Raw genomic sequence first — 13,632 nt, 5'->3', positions numbered from 1 at the left:
ATCTGGGAGGGTGCTATTAGACATCACATTGGGATCTAAGGTACTGAAAGTTAGAGCTCTTAGTAAGTTCAGTACCACTGACTAGAATTGTGCCATCTGTTTGGGTGCTGCATTCCAAATATTCAGTTTTTGTCAGGTTAAGTCACAAACCGAAGTCGTCAAGTCGTGTTTTCCACTGGTAGTAATTCAAGTTCTGCTCTGGTCTTATGAATCAGCAGGACATCATTGGTATACAGTAGGGTCCATGGATGAGTTTGTTGCAGGTGTGCAGTCACTGTGTCCATGCACAGGATAAGCAGAAGTGGTGATAGGGCAGATCTTTGGTGGATGCCTACCTGAATGTTAAATGGTTTAGTGACACCAGCAGCACAGTGCTAGCATAGAGGAACTGGAGTACCAAATCAGTTCATTTGGGACCTGAATGAATGGTCAGGTCCCACATCTACAGGTCCAGGAAGGCCATATGGCTGTCTTACTTTTCTCCCTGTGTCTTTCCAGTAGGTGGATGGCACGGATTGCATCTGTCGTCCCACAACCTTTTACAAAGCAACTTTGATTTGGTGATATAGTAACAATGTCTCTTAAATGGGCATCGATTATGCATTCAAAAATCTTCATGGTGTGGCAGAGAAGGCAAATGGTCAGTAGTTAGTGCAGACAGTGACATCACCTTTGCCTTTCCAAATGGGTACTGTAATGCTAATCTGCTAGTCAGATGAGATCTCATTTTCCTTAATGCATTTGTTGAATAGTCCTGTCAAAAAACTCCACCCTCGTTGTCCTAATGTTTCCCAGGCTTCTATGGGGGGATACATCACGTGCGGTTTTCATAGCATGGATGGCCTTTGCAACCTCTGTGGGTGTGATAAGTGGTACAGCTCCAAGAACAGAGTCAGCAGTGGAATCGGTGGATGTGGGTACTCTTCATTGCATATTGCATTAAAATAATCATGCCATCATTGGAGGATGTCTGTTGGATTTTGCAGTAGCTGTCCTTCTGCATCTTTGAAATGTATAATATGGCTGATGTCTGAATTTGGATAGTCCGTATATACCATGTTGGCAGTATTGAATGAGGTTGTCATTAGTTCTAGATTGTATCCAGTTCTTGTATGCATCTTTCTTGGCCTTCAGTATGTGCTGGACATTTTGATTCCACCACCAAACTTGCTTGTCTATGAATTAGCAGCCTGGTTAGTTGCACCTAGAATTGTCTGGGTGCTTGCCCGAATTTTTATGATAGTCTCATTCCTTATTTCTCTGGCTGCGTGGCCAGTTTCTATTTTGAAGGGATCGACAGCATCTATAATTTGTTGTGAATGGTTAGCAAGTTTCCACCACTCAATTCATTCAGTAGATGTTACTAGTCACTTGAGTGGTCGAAGGTGGAGATGGAAATCAAGGACCAGGAGTCAGTGTTGAGGAGCAATGTTGTCAGATGGAATGACCTTGGAGGCTATCATTAGTTTGAGGTCTCTTCTCTGTATCATCCAGTAATCAATTTGTGTTTCATGACCACCATGTAATAAGTGATGAGGTGGGGTGGGTGTTTCCTGAAAAATGTGTTTGCCAGTGCCAGATCACAAGCTTTAGTGCATTCCAAGACATGTTCGCCTCCATCATTGCTTCTACCATATCCACAACCACCATGTATATGGCCAAAACCATTTTGGGAATGGTCAACATGGTCATTTAAGTCTCCACCAATAATTAGTGGTTCATTAGATTTGGCATTGATGGAATGAATGTTTCCAAGTCTGTCCAAAATTTGTCATGCTCTTTAGCCAGGCATCCTGATTGAGGTGCATAGCATGAGATAATGTACTCTGGTGTGGTCTCTGTGACAGTATGGATACTCATCAGAGAGAGTCAGAGATATGGTCAACCTCATTAATGCAGTCCTGTAGGCACTCACAAATGGCTGTGGCTACTCCATTTCAGTCAATTGTTCCATAGCATAAGATCTTATATCCTTCACCAATGTCATGGGCCTTTGTCCCTTTCCATTTTGTTTCTTGGATGCAAATGATGTCAGCATGTTTGTGCTTCAGTATATCAGCCAGTTTGCAGCTTCATCCAGTCAGTGTTCCAACTTTAATTGTTGCAAATCGAGAGAGAGAGAGAGATATGGCCTACCTTCTTTGTCCTGTGCTGGCCTTAAGTAGGTAGCTCTTGTCCACTTGTCGCACCTATCAGGTGAGGTTGGGGGGCTTGTCGCTTGTGGGGGTTGTCTTGTTGGGTTTCATTAATGATGATGCAAGGGAGGGATGTCTACAGGTAATATAACAGATGGCACATAATGAGGTATGTGATCCTGGATCATGCCTTACATGAAGTGAGGCATGATCCAGCATCAGATACCTTGAGTTTGCCACTTTCATACTCACTAATTTCTGACTGTGAAAGGAATAAATGTAGAAAATTTGCTACAGGTATCAATGGCAGTTATGCCTTTGATACAGGTAGCAAATGCCACAAGTATTTTAGTAATAAGGTGTTACACCTTTTTCTACTTGTATATGGGAAATATATGACTTCTGCATTAATTCAACCTTGGGATCTTTTCTGTCTGGCTCCTACTATTCAGGCCTCAATGAAGGTTAAAAGTGGTCTCAGTAGTGGTCCTTCCCATAATGCATAGCATTATACAGTACATGTCTGAAGGTTGTGTACTTTGCCTTATTGGATACAGAGGCAATTAATGAGAAGTCATTGGCTTCTATATGCAAGTAGTCTGCTCTGGAGATATTTCATGTGCAAACTTTGTTTGCTTACACTTGGATAAAGGACAAAACAAAATATAATTTCTTGGCAAGTTTAATCTACTGTATTTTTCACCTTATAAGATGCATTTTTTTGTATCTAAAATTTATCTGAAAATTAGGATGCATGTTATACACCAAAGTATTTTTTATGTGTGTGCAGTTACAGTTTGTCACCACTTGTTGGTAATGTGTGATCAGTTTGAATAGTTGTAAGGTCATTAACAGGCATGCATTTAAACTAGTAATGAATAAATTATTATATTAATTTTTTTTTAAATCTGTGGATTCTATGAAGCATAGACATAGCTATACGACTACATAAAAAAGTAGGGCAGCAGAGCAGCATTTTGGGCCTCTGCCTACAGAAAAAATGGTATGAACTTGGAGAGCACAATAGGAGCAAATAAAAGAAGCAATTAATTCTAATTTTTAGAGAAATTAATTCTAAAAAACACAATCTCCACAGAAAACCTAATGCAAAATGACCAGAAATTGAAAATGAATTAAAAACTTGGATAATGGATCAAAGAAAATCAGGTTACTGCGTATCTATAAAAATGATTATTCAATGAGCAAAATTATTGGCAACAGAAAGAAACATCGATTTTACAGGGTCTCCATCATGGTGATTAATGTTCATAAATGGTGCTTTAAATTTATGAAGAGAAATGATTTATGCATGCGTGAAAAAATGAAAATATCACAGAAAATAAATGGATAATAAATGTATTAATTTTTAAAATAAAAAATATTACATGAAAAATTTGATGCATAATTCATGCGTCTTATACTGCAAACAATATTTTATTTCCAAAAATTCGATATGAAAAACGTGATGCGTCCAATACAATGGTGCATCTTATAAGGCAAAAAAATATGGTAATTTGCAACCAAGCTAAAAACTTTCTACATCTATCTCTAATCCAGAGAATTTTAATAAGTTTGGAACCTTTTTTTGGGGTGCTTAAGGGTCAAAGCTGTATAACTGAGAGGAGACCTCTACATAGCCTTTAAAGGAATGCGGGGAACCGACCAGGGCTTCTGACCTAATGTCCAATCCTCACCTTCTCGTGGTGCACCCTGTTGGGTATCTGAACGAACGAGGATGGGCTGGCAATTTGGGATCTAGCCGACCAAATTGTATTCTTATTGGTTAAACCAAAATTAAAAATGATGGTACAACATGACAAAATTTCATGCCGGCTGGGGCGTCGCCCGGTTAAACAAGGCCCCTATTGTTTTCGCCAGGGAACCAGGGCGAACAGCGAAAAGTCAGCTACTGGAACAAATCTGAAAACAAACCCCAACTCAACATCACCAGAGTTAAAGATCGGTACTATCAACGTAAGAAGCCTGAATGGCAAAGAAATGGAGCTAGCTGAGGAATTAGATAAGTACCAGATCGACATAATCGGGGTGACTGAAACAAAAAAGACCAAAACTGGTGAAATCTTACTGAGCAATAAATACAAAATATTATATTCAGGCAATGACAATCAAGGAAAAGAAGGAGTAGCCATAGTATTCAACACAAAATACAAGGCTAATCTTCTTGAATGGCAGTCAGTCTCAAGTAGAATAATGTGGGCAAATATGAGAATGGGGAACTGGACAATGAGACTTATTTGTGCCTATGGTCCCACAGAAGGTTCTACTAAGGTAGAAGTGGAGGAATTTTTTGATGCTTTAGAAAAAGCCACTGACACAAGGAAAAATGAAAAGTTGGTCCTTGTTGGGGATCTAAATAGCAGAGTAGGAAATGATTGTGAGACATACAAAAATATTTTGGGAAAATTTGGAGAAAAGAGCAAAGCTAATAATAATGGCAAATATCTGTAGGATTTCTGCTCAGGACATGGACTGGTTATTACTATCACCATGTTCCAAAATAAAAATGTGCACAAATTCACATGGAGAGAAGAGGCAGGAATAAGATAAGTCTCATTGACTATGTTATTGTTGATAGTGATGTTTTTCTCCCTGGTGCAGGACACCAGGGTGTACAGAGGATTTGAAATTGGAAATCACTATCTAGTCTTGAGCAAGATAAAATTGAATTTCATATTGAAAAGAATAACATGTAAGAAAGTTTTAAAGCGAATAAAATTTGAACAGCTCTCAGATATGAACTGTAGACTAAAATACACAAAGATTATTGAAGAAAAAATGAAAGAGTTTGAGAATAGGAATCAAACCTTGGAGATTCAGTGGCAAACTCTGAAGAAAACATTGATTGATTCTGCCAGAGAGGCATGTGGTGAGGTTGTCTGTAAGGATAAAAAAATCAGAACTCCCTGGTGGACACAGGAAGTTAAAGAGGCAGTGAAGGAAAAGAAGAAAGCATATCAAAAGTTCCTGTCAAATAAGTCAGCTTGTGCTCTTAGAGAATATAGAGACAAATGCAAGAATGCTAAACACTGTGTAAAACTATCTAAACAAAAGTCATGGGAGGACTTTGGCAAGAATATAGAAAATAAATATCAAGAAGGTGGTAGAATATTCTGGAGGTTGTTGAAGAAGCTTAGGAATGGAGGAAAGAGTGCTGTAAAAGGAGTTAGAGATGATAAAGGTGACATGAAAATGGGAGAAAAGATATCCTTGAAGTATGGAGTAATTACTTTGAAAAACTTCTAAATGAAACAAGCAGTGATGACAGCACAGTGCTAAAGAACACTGACCAGGCATGCAGTCAGGAATACATATCCATACTTGAAGTAGAAAAAGCCATCAAAGGCTTGAAATGTGGAAAGGCAGCAGGAGTAGATGATATTCGACCAGAAATGCTGAAGTATGGTGGTATAAGAGTCTTACAGTGGCTCCACTGCATAGTCCAGAAGGCCTGGACAGAGGGACGAATTCCCGATGATTGGAGTAGAACTCTGATAGTACCCATATATAAAAAGGGAAATAAAACTGCATGTGAGAATTACAGAGGTATTTCCCTACTGAGTGTTCATGGCAAGATCTATGCAAGTATACTTGAGAAATGGTTGAGAAGAATTGTGGAAGAAAAGTTTGGTGAAGAATAAGCTGGATTCAGGCCAAATAGAGGCTGTCAGGATCAGATCTTCACTTTACAACAAATAGTCGAGAAAACATGGGAATATAACAAAGATCTGTATTTAAGTTTTGTCGATTTGGAAAAGGCATATGACAAGGTGCCAAGAGAGAAGCTATTCAATACGCTGCAGTTATATGGTGTCAATGGGGCATTATATCAAGCAATACTTAGTCTTTATTTGAGTTGTAAGTCAGCAGTTAGAATTGAAGGAAGTACAGGAAGATGGTTTAATGTTAAATCTGGTGTGAGACAAGGATGTACATTATCCCCTCTGTTATTCATTATGTATATGGATCACATTATGAAGGAAAGTGGTATTAAACATGATATCAAAATTGGAGATGTTAATATCAGCTCTTTGTTTTATGCGGATGATGTTATACTTCTAAATAAATCCACTACAAGGCTGCAAAATTCTCTGACTAAATTGAATAGCTGTTGTAATAGATATGGTATGAAGGTCAGCAATAAAAAGACAAAGACAATGAAAATAGGCAGAATCATTAAAAATGTCAACTGTGTTGTGAATGGAGAACCTGTGGAACAAGTAAAATATTTCAGCTATTTAGGCACGATTTTTACGGAAGATGGTAAATTAAATCTAGAAATAGACAACAGAATCAGCAAAGCTGGTATGGTGGGAAGTCAATTGAATAAATTCATATGAAATAAGAGAGAAATTAGTCGGAACTCTAAATTAGCTGTATTCAAGACAGTGTTCAAACCAGTTTTAACTTATGAATCTGAGAGCTGGGTCAGAAGGAAAACACTTGACCAAAGACTAGAGACCACAGATATGAGAGTCCTGAGAAAGATTATAGGCGTGAACAGATGGCATCAATGGCAATATCATATTAAAAATGAGGATATTAGGAAAGAACTTGACATTGTCAGCATCCAGGAATGCGTTAGCAGAGCTAATCTCAGGTGGTATGGTCACTTAAACAGAATGGGCGAGGAAGGATTAGCAAAACAAGTGTTGTCTGCCAGGTTGGCAGCGAAACGACCGAGAGGAAGACCAAGATATAGGTGGATTGATATGGTACAAAGTGCCTTAGACGATAGAAATATAAGATCTGATAATGTTAGCGTCTTGACAAGTAACAGACTGATTTGGAGGAAAATTGTAGATAGGAAATTAATAATGATGTAAATTTTTCATGTTGTACTATCATATCCTGTACACCCCTTGAGGGTACATAGCAGGAATTTGATGATGATGATGATGATGATGATAGAACCTTTTTTTACAACTTTTATATGTGAAATATATGAGGGTGGTCTGAAAAGTTCTTGACCTCGACCATAGATCAACACTATCGGCAAGATTTTTTTTTCCAAGCTATTCTATCAAGTAGTTTGTTTTATACAGCTATCTGAGGCAAAAGTGTTGTCTGTATCCCTTGAAATGAATAAAGTTGAGTAGCGTGTGGGTATAAAATTCTTTGTAAAAGAAGGTTTAACACCAAAAGAAATTCATTCGAAGTTCAGAAAAATTTATGGGCACTCTTCTCCTTCATTTTCAACAATTAAGAAATGGGCTGAGTTTAAACGTGGTCGTACCAGCCTTGAAGATGATCTGTGAAGAATGTCCAAAAAGTGTAACAACACCAGAAATCATTGATCAAGTGGACAATATGGTATTGGATGACCGGCGAGTCAAAGTGCTTGAAATTGCTAGACTATAGGCATTTCTTTTGAAATGCCTATAGTCTCAGCTTGAAGATAGATAGGACAGAAAGGAGGGGAAGTAATGTTAGTAGAGGAGTTATGCCATACAAAGCAGAGATGCAAGGGGAAGTGCAGTTGCAGTGGTTTTGTGGTAGAGCCTATCCTATCTTAATTTACGCTCATGCATAGACCTGTATTTACCGTGTAGGCATTTGGAACCGAAATCCTAGGGTATAGGTTGGTTACTCCTTATTCTGGAGGTCTCTCTCCATTGCATGAAGAATTGCAAATGAAAAAGCTTTGTGCAAGATGGGTGCCACACTTGCTCACAGCAGATCAAAAACTCTCACATTGAAATCTCTGAACAGTGCTTGGAGCATTTTAACAAGAATAAAGCTGATTTTGTGCATGATTTATTACTATGGATGAGACTTGGATTCACCATTACACACCAGAATCCAAACAGCAGTCAAAACTGTGGACAGAAGATGGTTGTTCATCATGGCATCGGTGTTTTGGGATGCTTAAGGCATTTTGTTTGTTAATTATCTTGAAAAGCGTAAAACAATAACCGGGGAATATTATTCTGATCTTTTAACCAGATTAGACGAAAAAATTCGTGAGAAAAGACTGGTTTGCAGAAGGAAAAAAATTATCTTTCATCAGGACAGTGCACCTACCCCCAAAGGTGTTTTGGCAATGGGAAAATTAAAGGATCTGCACTATGGATTGTTGGAACATCCACCCTATTCCCCAGATTTGGTTCCCTCTGACTTCTATCTCTTCCCAAAACTAAAACTCTTCCTTGCTGGTCAGTGTTTTTCTTCGAATCAAGAGGTGATTGCAGCTCTAGAGGGATATTTTGTAGATCTTACTGAGAACCACTACAGGGAAGGGATAATGGTGCTGGAGCATCGCTGGAATAAATGCATTAGTCTTAAGGGAGATTATGTTGAAATTATAAATTCATTTTTTCATTGTTAGGCCAAGAACTTTTCAGACCACCCTCGTATGACCTCTTCATTAATTCAACCTTTGAATTAATGAAGAGGTCATTCATTAATTCAACCTTAGACTTCTGGGTGTAGCTCCCACTGATTGTGGCTTGTTTCTTGAGGAGTAAAGTGGTTCTGCTCCTATTATACTGTTTGAAGGTGGTGTGATTGTTTATGTAAATAAACAATCACACCACCCTTCAAACAGTATAATAGGTAATTATACTGTTACACAATTAGTAAGCCATATCATAGTATATCTAAAAAATGGGGGGAGATTATTATTGCTATCTTTTTCTATGGTGAAGTTTATTTTATGCTATGGGTTCCCCCTCTTTCCCCCACTTTAGCAAACTTCTATATGAAGCATTTTTAAAACCAAACACTCAACACAGCCACACTAAAATCATCAGTTTGGCTGCACTGTGGTGATGATGTGTTTGATGTATGGCCTCTTGGTCCAGATATATTAGATACAATTTTGGCACATCTTAACAGCCAACATGCTAAAATAAACTTCACCATAGAAAAAGAAAGTTTTATTGTGCTCTGATGATCCTGGATAGAAAAACAGCAAAATATTAGTGAGTTTAATAAGTGAGTTTTTTTTCTACTTCTTCTTGGCATTGTTTATACTACTAAGCATTATTTTGAACAGCTAATAATAATAGTATGGTTTCAACTGATGATCTAATCAATCTAATCACTTATGTCACCCATATCAGCACAAGTATCATGAAAAAGTTTAAGGAGTTCCAAGTGATTGATTGCCCTTCACATCTGCAAGGCTTTTGTCTGAGTGTTGCATAAAGGCCTGTTAAGTTAACTCCCATTATTTGTTCTGTCCCCTGACTTCTGCAGTTGGACTGGACTGCCAGCTTTCTGACTGGATGCTCAATTCAGGTGATGGAGGATGGTTCCTTATCTTCTAAGTATTCATCCATTGCAAAGTTCCCACAAGGCTCTGTTCTCTCACCCATCCTATTCCTTCTATATATGAATGACTTACTTCAGCAGACTACTAACTCAATACATAGTTTTGTTGATGACATCACATCGCATTCCTCCTTTTCATTTGACAAATCCAGCAACACACAAATCACCAAAATCTCAAGAGCCTTAACCATTACCACCTTAAATACAGATCTCCAAAACATTCATCAGTAGAGTAGAGGTGATCTTGTCAGTTTGAATGCTAACAAAATACAGCTCTACCTTATTTCACACAAAAAAGAATCCTTCTTCTCCAGCATTACTTTTGACAATATCTAAATTCTCATGCACAATGAGATTTATCGTCTTAGGATTACACTGACCTTAAATCTCTCTCTCTCTCTCTGTCCACAGAGAGAGAGAGAGAGAGATACATATGGGATCCTTATCTGCCTTATGCCTATTAGTATTATTATTCAGGCCTCCGTGAAGTCAAAAGACTCATCGTGGGAGGTCCTTTCTAAGAAACACAAGTCTATCAAGACTCATCAAGGGAGGTCCCTCCTAGGAAACACAAAGTCTATCACACCACTCCCCAAATGCACTGACTGCTCTCACTCTCGCCACTCCATCAGACAATGCATTCCATGGTTCAACCACCTTCCACGCAAAGAAACCATTCCCCACCCTCCCTCTCATAACACCAATGTAGGGAATAAGAAAAAGTTTGCAAGACAAACAGGGAAACCAGGGTGGACAGAGGAACACATTGTGAGAAAGGTTAATACTCAAAGAAGAAGTGAATATGTGTGTAGACAAGAACAGAATGTGATAGTCTGGAATATAAAGAGAATAGTGGATTTCAAGAAACTTCTGGGATGGATATGGAGAAATAGAAATGGCTTGAGGAAAGTATGGAGAAATCACATCTCATAAGTGGTATCAGTGACACTTGTTATAGAACCAATAATGAGCTGTTATGTTTGTATATGAATGCTAGAAATATCAGAAACAAAGAAATGAAATGGTTGCATTGATTGAGTACTTTTACCCAAAAATTGTTGGAATAAGTGAAACACGGTTGGATGAGGATGACATCTTGATAAGATACAGATGTAAGGATATGATGTTTTTTGTGAAAATAGAAAGGATAAAAATGAGAAGTGAAGAGCTATTCATAATAATAAAAAAAAAAAGAGATGTCCATACAAGGTAGGTATGCAAGGGAGAAATATTGGCAGTGGTATCGAGGCAGTATGGCGTGAGATAGAGGTGAATAGAATGAAATAGTCATATGTTGCTATAGAATTGGTAATATGGATGGTAGTGGCCATGAAAAATATAAATTAGCCAAGTAAATAGGAAAATGGTAATTATTATGGGTGATTTTAATTATGGCAATATAGATTGGGATGACAAGATAGCAACCAGAAGTAAAGTAAAATGAATTTCTTGAGGGACAACTACCTCAAGCAATATGCAAAATAGAGAGCATGTGAGGATTCAGGGTCTTGGATTTGATCATTTCATCAGTGGATGTCATAAACAAGGTGTCAAAATCTCCCTGCAGTTGGTGAAGGTGACCATGAAGTGGTTGCCAGCTGTGTGAGGACTTCTGAAAGAAAAGGATATACTTCTGGAAGGAAAGAATATATGTGGAACTACAGGGCTGATGATTATGAGAAGCTTAGGACACAGGTTGCAGGTGTAGCATGGAATGAGGAGTTAGGTGGAAAGGAGATCAATGCTGGTTGGATGCTATTCAATAACTGTCTAGTATAAACAATGTCTAAGTGTATTCCAAAGGTCAGAAAGTTAAATAAGGTAGGTGTGGAATGGATAAATGAAGAGATTAAGCATGTAGAGTAAAAAAAGTATTATAGAGGCAACATAAGAGGAGAGGTAATAATCAATTTCATGAGGCGTATCAAAGAACGGGAAAACACGGAATGACTTAGTAGAGAAGGGTAACAAATGTTCATTATGAACAGCATTTAGCTAATGAAGCAAAAAAAAAAAACCTAGGGAGTTTTTTCATCATATAAACAGAAAAATAAAATGATTATGGTAGGATGACATTGATTAGAGAAAATGGCATAAGGACAACTGCTTCAGAGGATATAGTGGAGATATTTAATGAGCAGTTCATAAAGATCCTTCATCCTTGTGAATGTGGCATCATGGAAAGTTTGAGAGCAGTGGATGATAAAAAGAAGAGAATGACCATGAGTGAGCAATAGGTATGCAGCGCATTAAGCAAACTTGACGTTAATAAAGCTGTGGGACTTAATGATATATCACCATGTATTTTGAAGGAATGTTCCAGGGAATTGACATCTTCCTTAACATATTTGTTTAATATGAGTCTTACACCAGGGCAAGTTCCAAAGGAATGGAAGGAAGACAAGATTGTACCACCACATATGGGAGGTGACAGAACTCAAGCATCAAATTATAGTCCAATCTGTGTGTCGTGTGTTGTGGTTAAAGTGCTGCAGAGATTATTGAGACCCAAGACCAGAAATGGTTTGACAACAGTGGTCTTCTCTTTGAGAAGACCACTGTTGTTTGCTGTTTGGTTGGTAAATACTTTGGTTTGCTATTTGGTTAGTAAATACTTGAGTGGTAAGTTCATACCACAAAAGTGCAGTAGGAGAAAAACAGTTATCTCATAAAACCAAAAAAAAAAAAAAAAAAAAAAAATGGAGAAAATGGTATAAGGATGACTGCTGTTAACCTTATACCATTTTGATAATTGAGATATTTAATCAGCAGTTCATAAAGGTCTTTCATCTTTATGAATATAACGTCACAGAAAGTTTGAGAGCAATGGATGAGGAGGAGGAGGACACACTCACTGACTGTGAGTGTGCAAGAGGTATATATGGCTTTGAGTAAACTAGTTGTAAATAAGGCTGTGGGATTTCATGATATATCATCACATATTCCTTCAGAATACATGGTGATATGAGTTGCATTGGGTCAATTTCCAAAGGATTGGAAGGAAGATGACTGAACTCAAGCATCAAATTATAGTCCAATCTGTATGTCAGAAGTTGTGGCTAAAATGCTGCACAGGTTAGTGAGAACTAGGATCCAGAATTGGATTGACAGTAATGGATTTGCTAAAGGGAGGTCATGTTTTAGTAATCTACTTACTTATTATAATAATGTGACAGTTGCATTGGATGAGCATGATGGATACACAGTAGCATACTTAGATTTTGCAAAGGCTTCTGATAGATTATTACATGATGAGTTGATAGCCAAACTAGAGCCGATGGGATTGGATATTAGATTGGTGCTTTGGATTGGAGATTGGCTTTTTGATAGATGGCAGCAAGTTGTGTATATGGGAGCAATATCCCAGAAGAGAAAAGTCACTAGTGGTGTGCCTCAGGGGTCTCTTTTGGGGCCATTTCTGTTTAATCTATATATTAATGATATTGATAATGGAGATATTCAGTTGTTTGCAGATGATGCAAAAGTAGGGAAGAACTGTGAGGAGTAGAGCAGATTTTGTGGCATTACAAGAAGACTTGAATAGATCTTCAAGTTCTACCATGACTGAATGATCATGGTAGTGATGATACCATTTCGATGTGAAATGTAATTTTCAAAAACCAAGTTGGAATTTACTATTGATGGGGATATATTGTGGGAAGTGGAGGAAATAAGAGATATTGGGATGATGATGATAAATAAGTATCTTAAATTTAGAGGACAAGGACGTGGAGGACATTCACTTGTAGAAGTAAGGAGATTCTGGTTCCTTGACTAGATTCTGTGGCCTTCATTAGGTTACATATGAGCTATTGCACACAGATTTCCTTACCTGGTTTTCAAAAGGATGAAGGGATATTGGAAAGAGTCCAGAAGTGATTGACTAAGGTAGTTTTGGTATCTGGAATGTTGAATATGAAGAAAGGTTGTTAAGATGCAGTTTACAGAGTCTAACGGATAGGAGGAAGGGGGATGACATGATAGAGGCATACAATTTGGTAAAGGATTGTTATAGGGTTAACGTTGAAGAAGTTTTTCATAAAATGGGGAGAGAACAAGAGGTGATCTCTGGAAGCTATATAAGGAGGAAGTGAGAAGCTGGTTTTTTGCATGGAGAGTTAGGAATTATTAGAATGCATTGCCTGAGGGTGTGATTTCTGAAGACAATTTGAATTTAAATTAGGGAATGGTATGATAGGTTCTT

The 13,632-nt window shown here is 37.8% G+C and overlaps 1 protein-coding gene across 1 annotated transcript in view; it reads left to right on the top strand.

The window, feature by feature from the left end:
* Positions 1-13,632, top strand: part of LOC150102509 (cilia- and flagella-associated protein 61-like) — a 509,206-nt gene that overhangs the window by 243,650 nt on the left and 251,924 nt on the right. The gene's annotated exons all lie outside the window — the stretch shown is intronic.

The sequence above is a fragment of the Typopeltis vanoorti genome, chromosome 10, assembly GCF_054136105.1.
Source record: "Typopeltis vanoorti isolate ZY-2024b chromosome 10, IOZ_Tvanoo_1.0, whole genome shotgun sequence".
NCBI classification, from domain to species: domain Eukaryota; kingdom Metazoa; phylum Arthropoda; class Arachnida; order Uropygi; family Thelyphonidae; genus Typopeltis; species Typopeltis vanoorti.
This window is presented reverse-complemented; position numbering and strand designations above follow the sequence as displayed.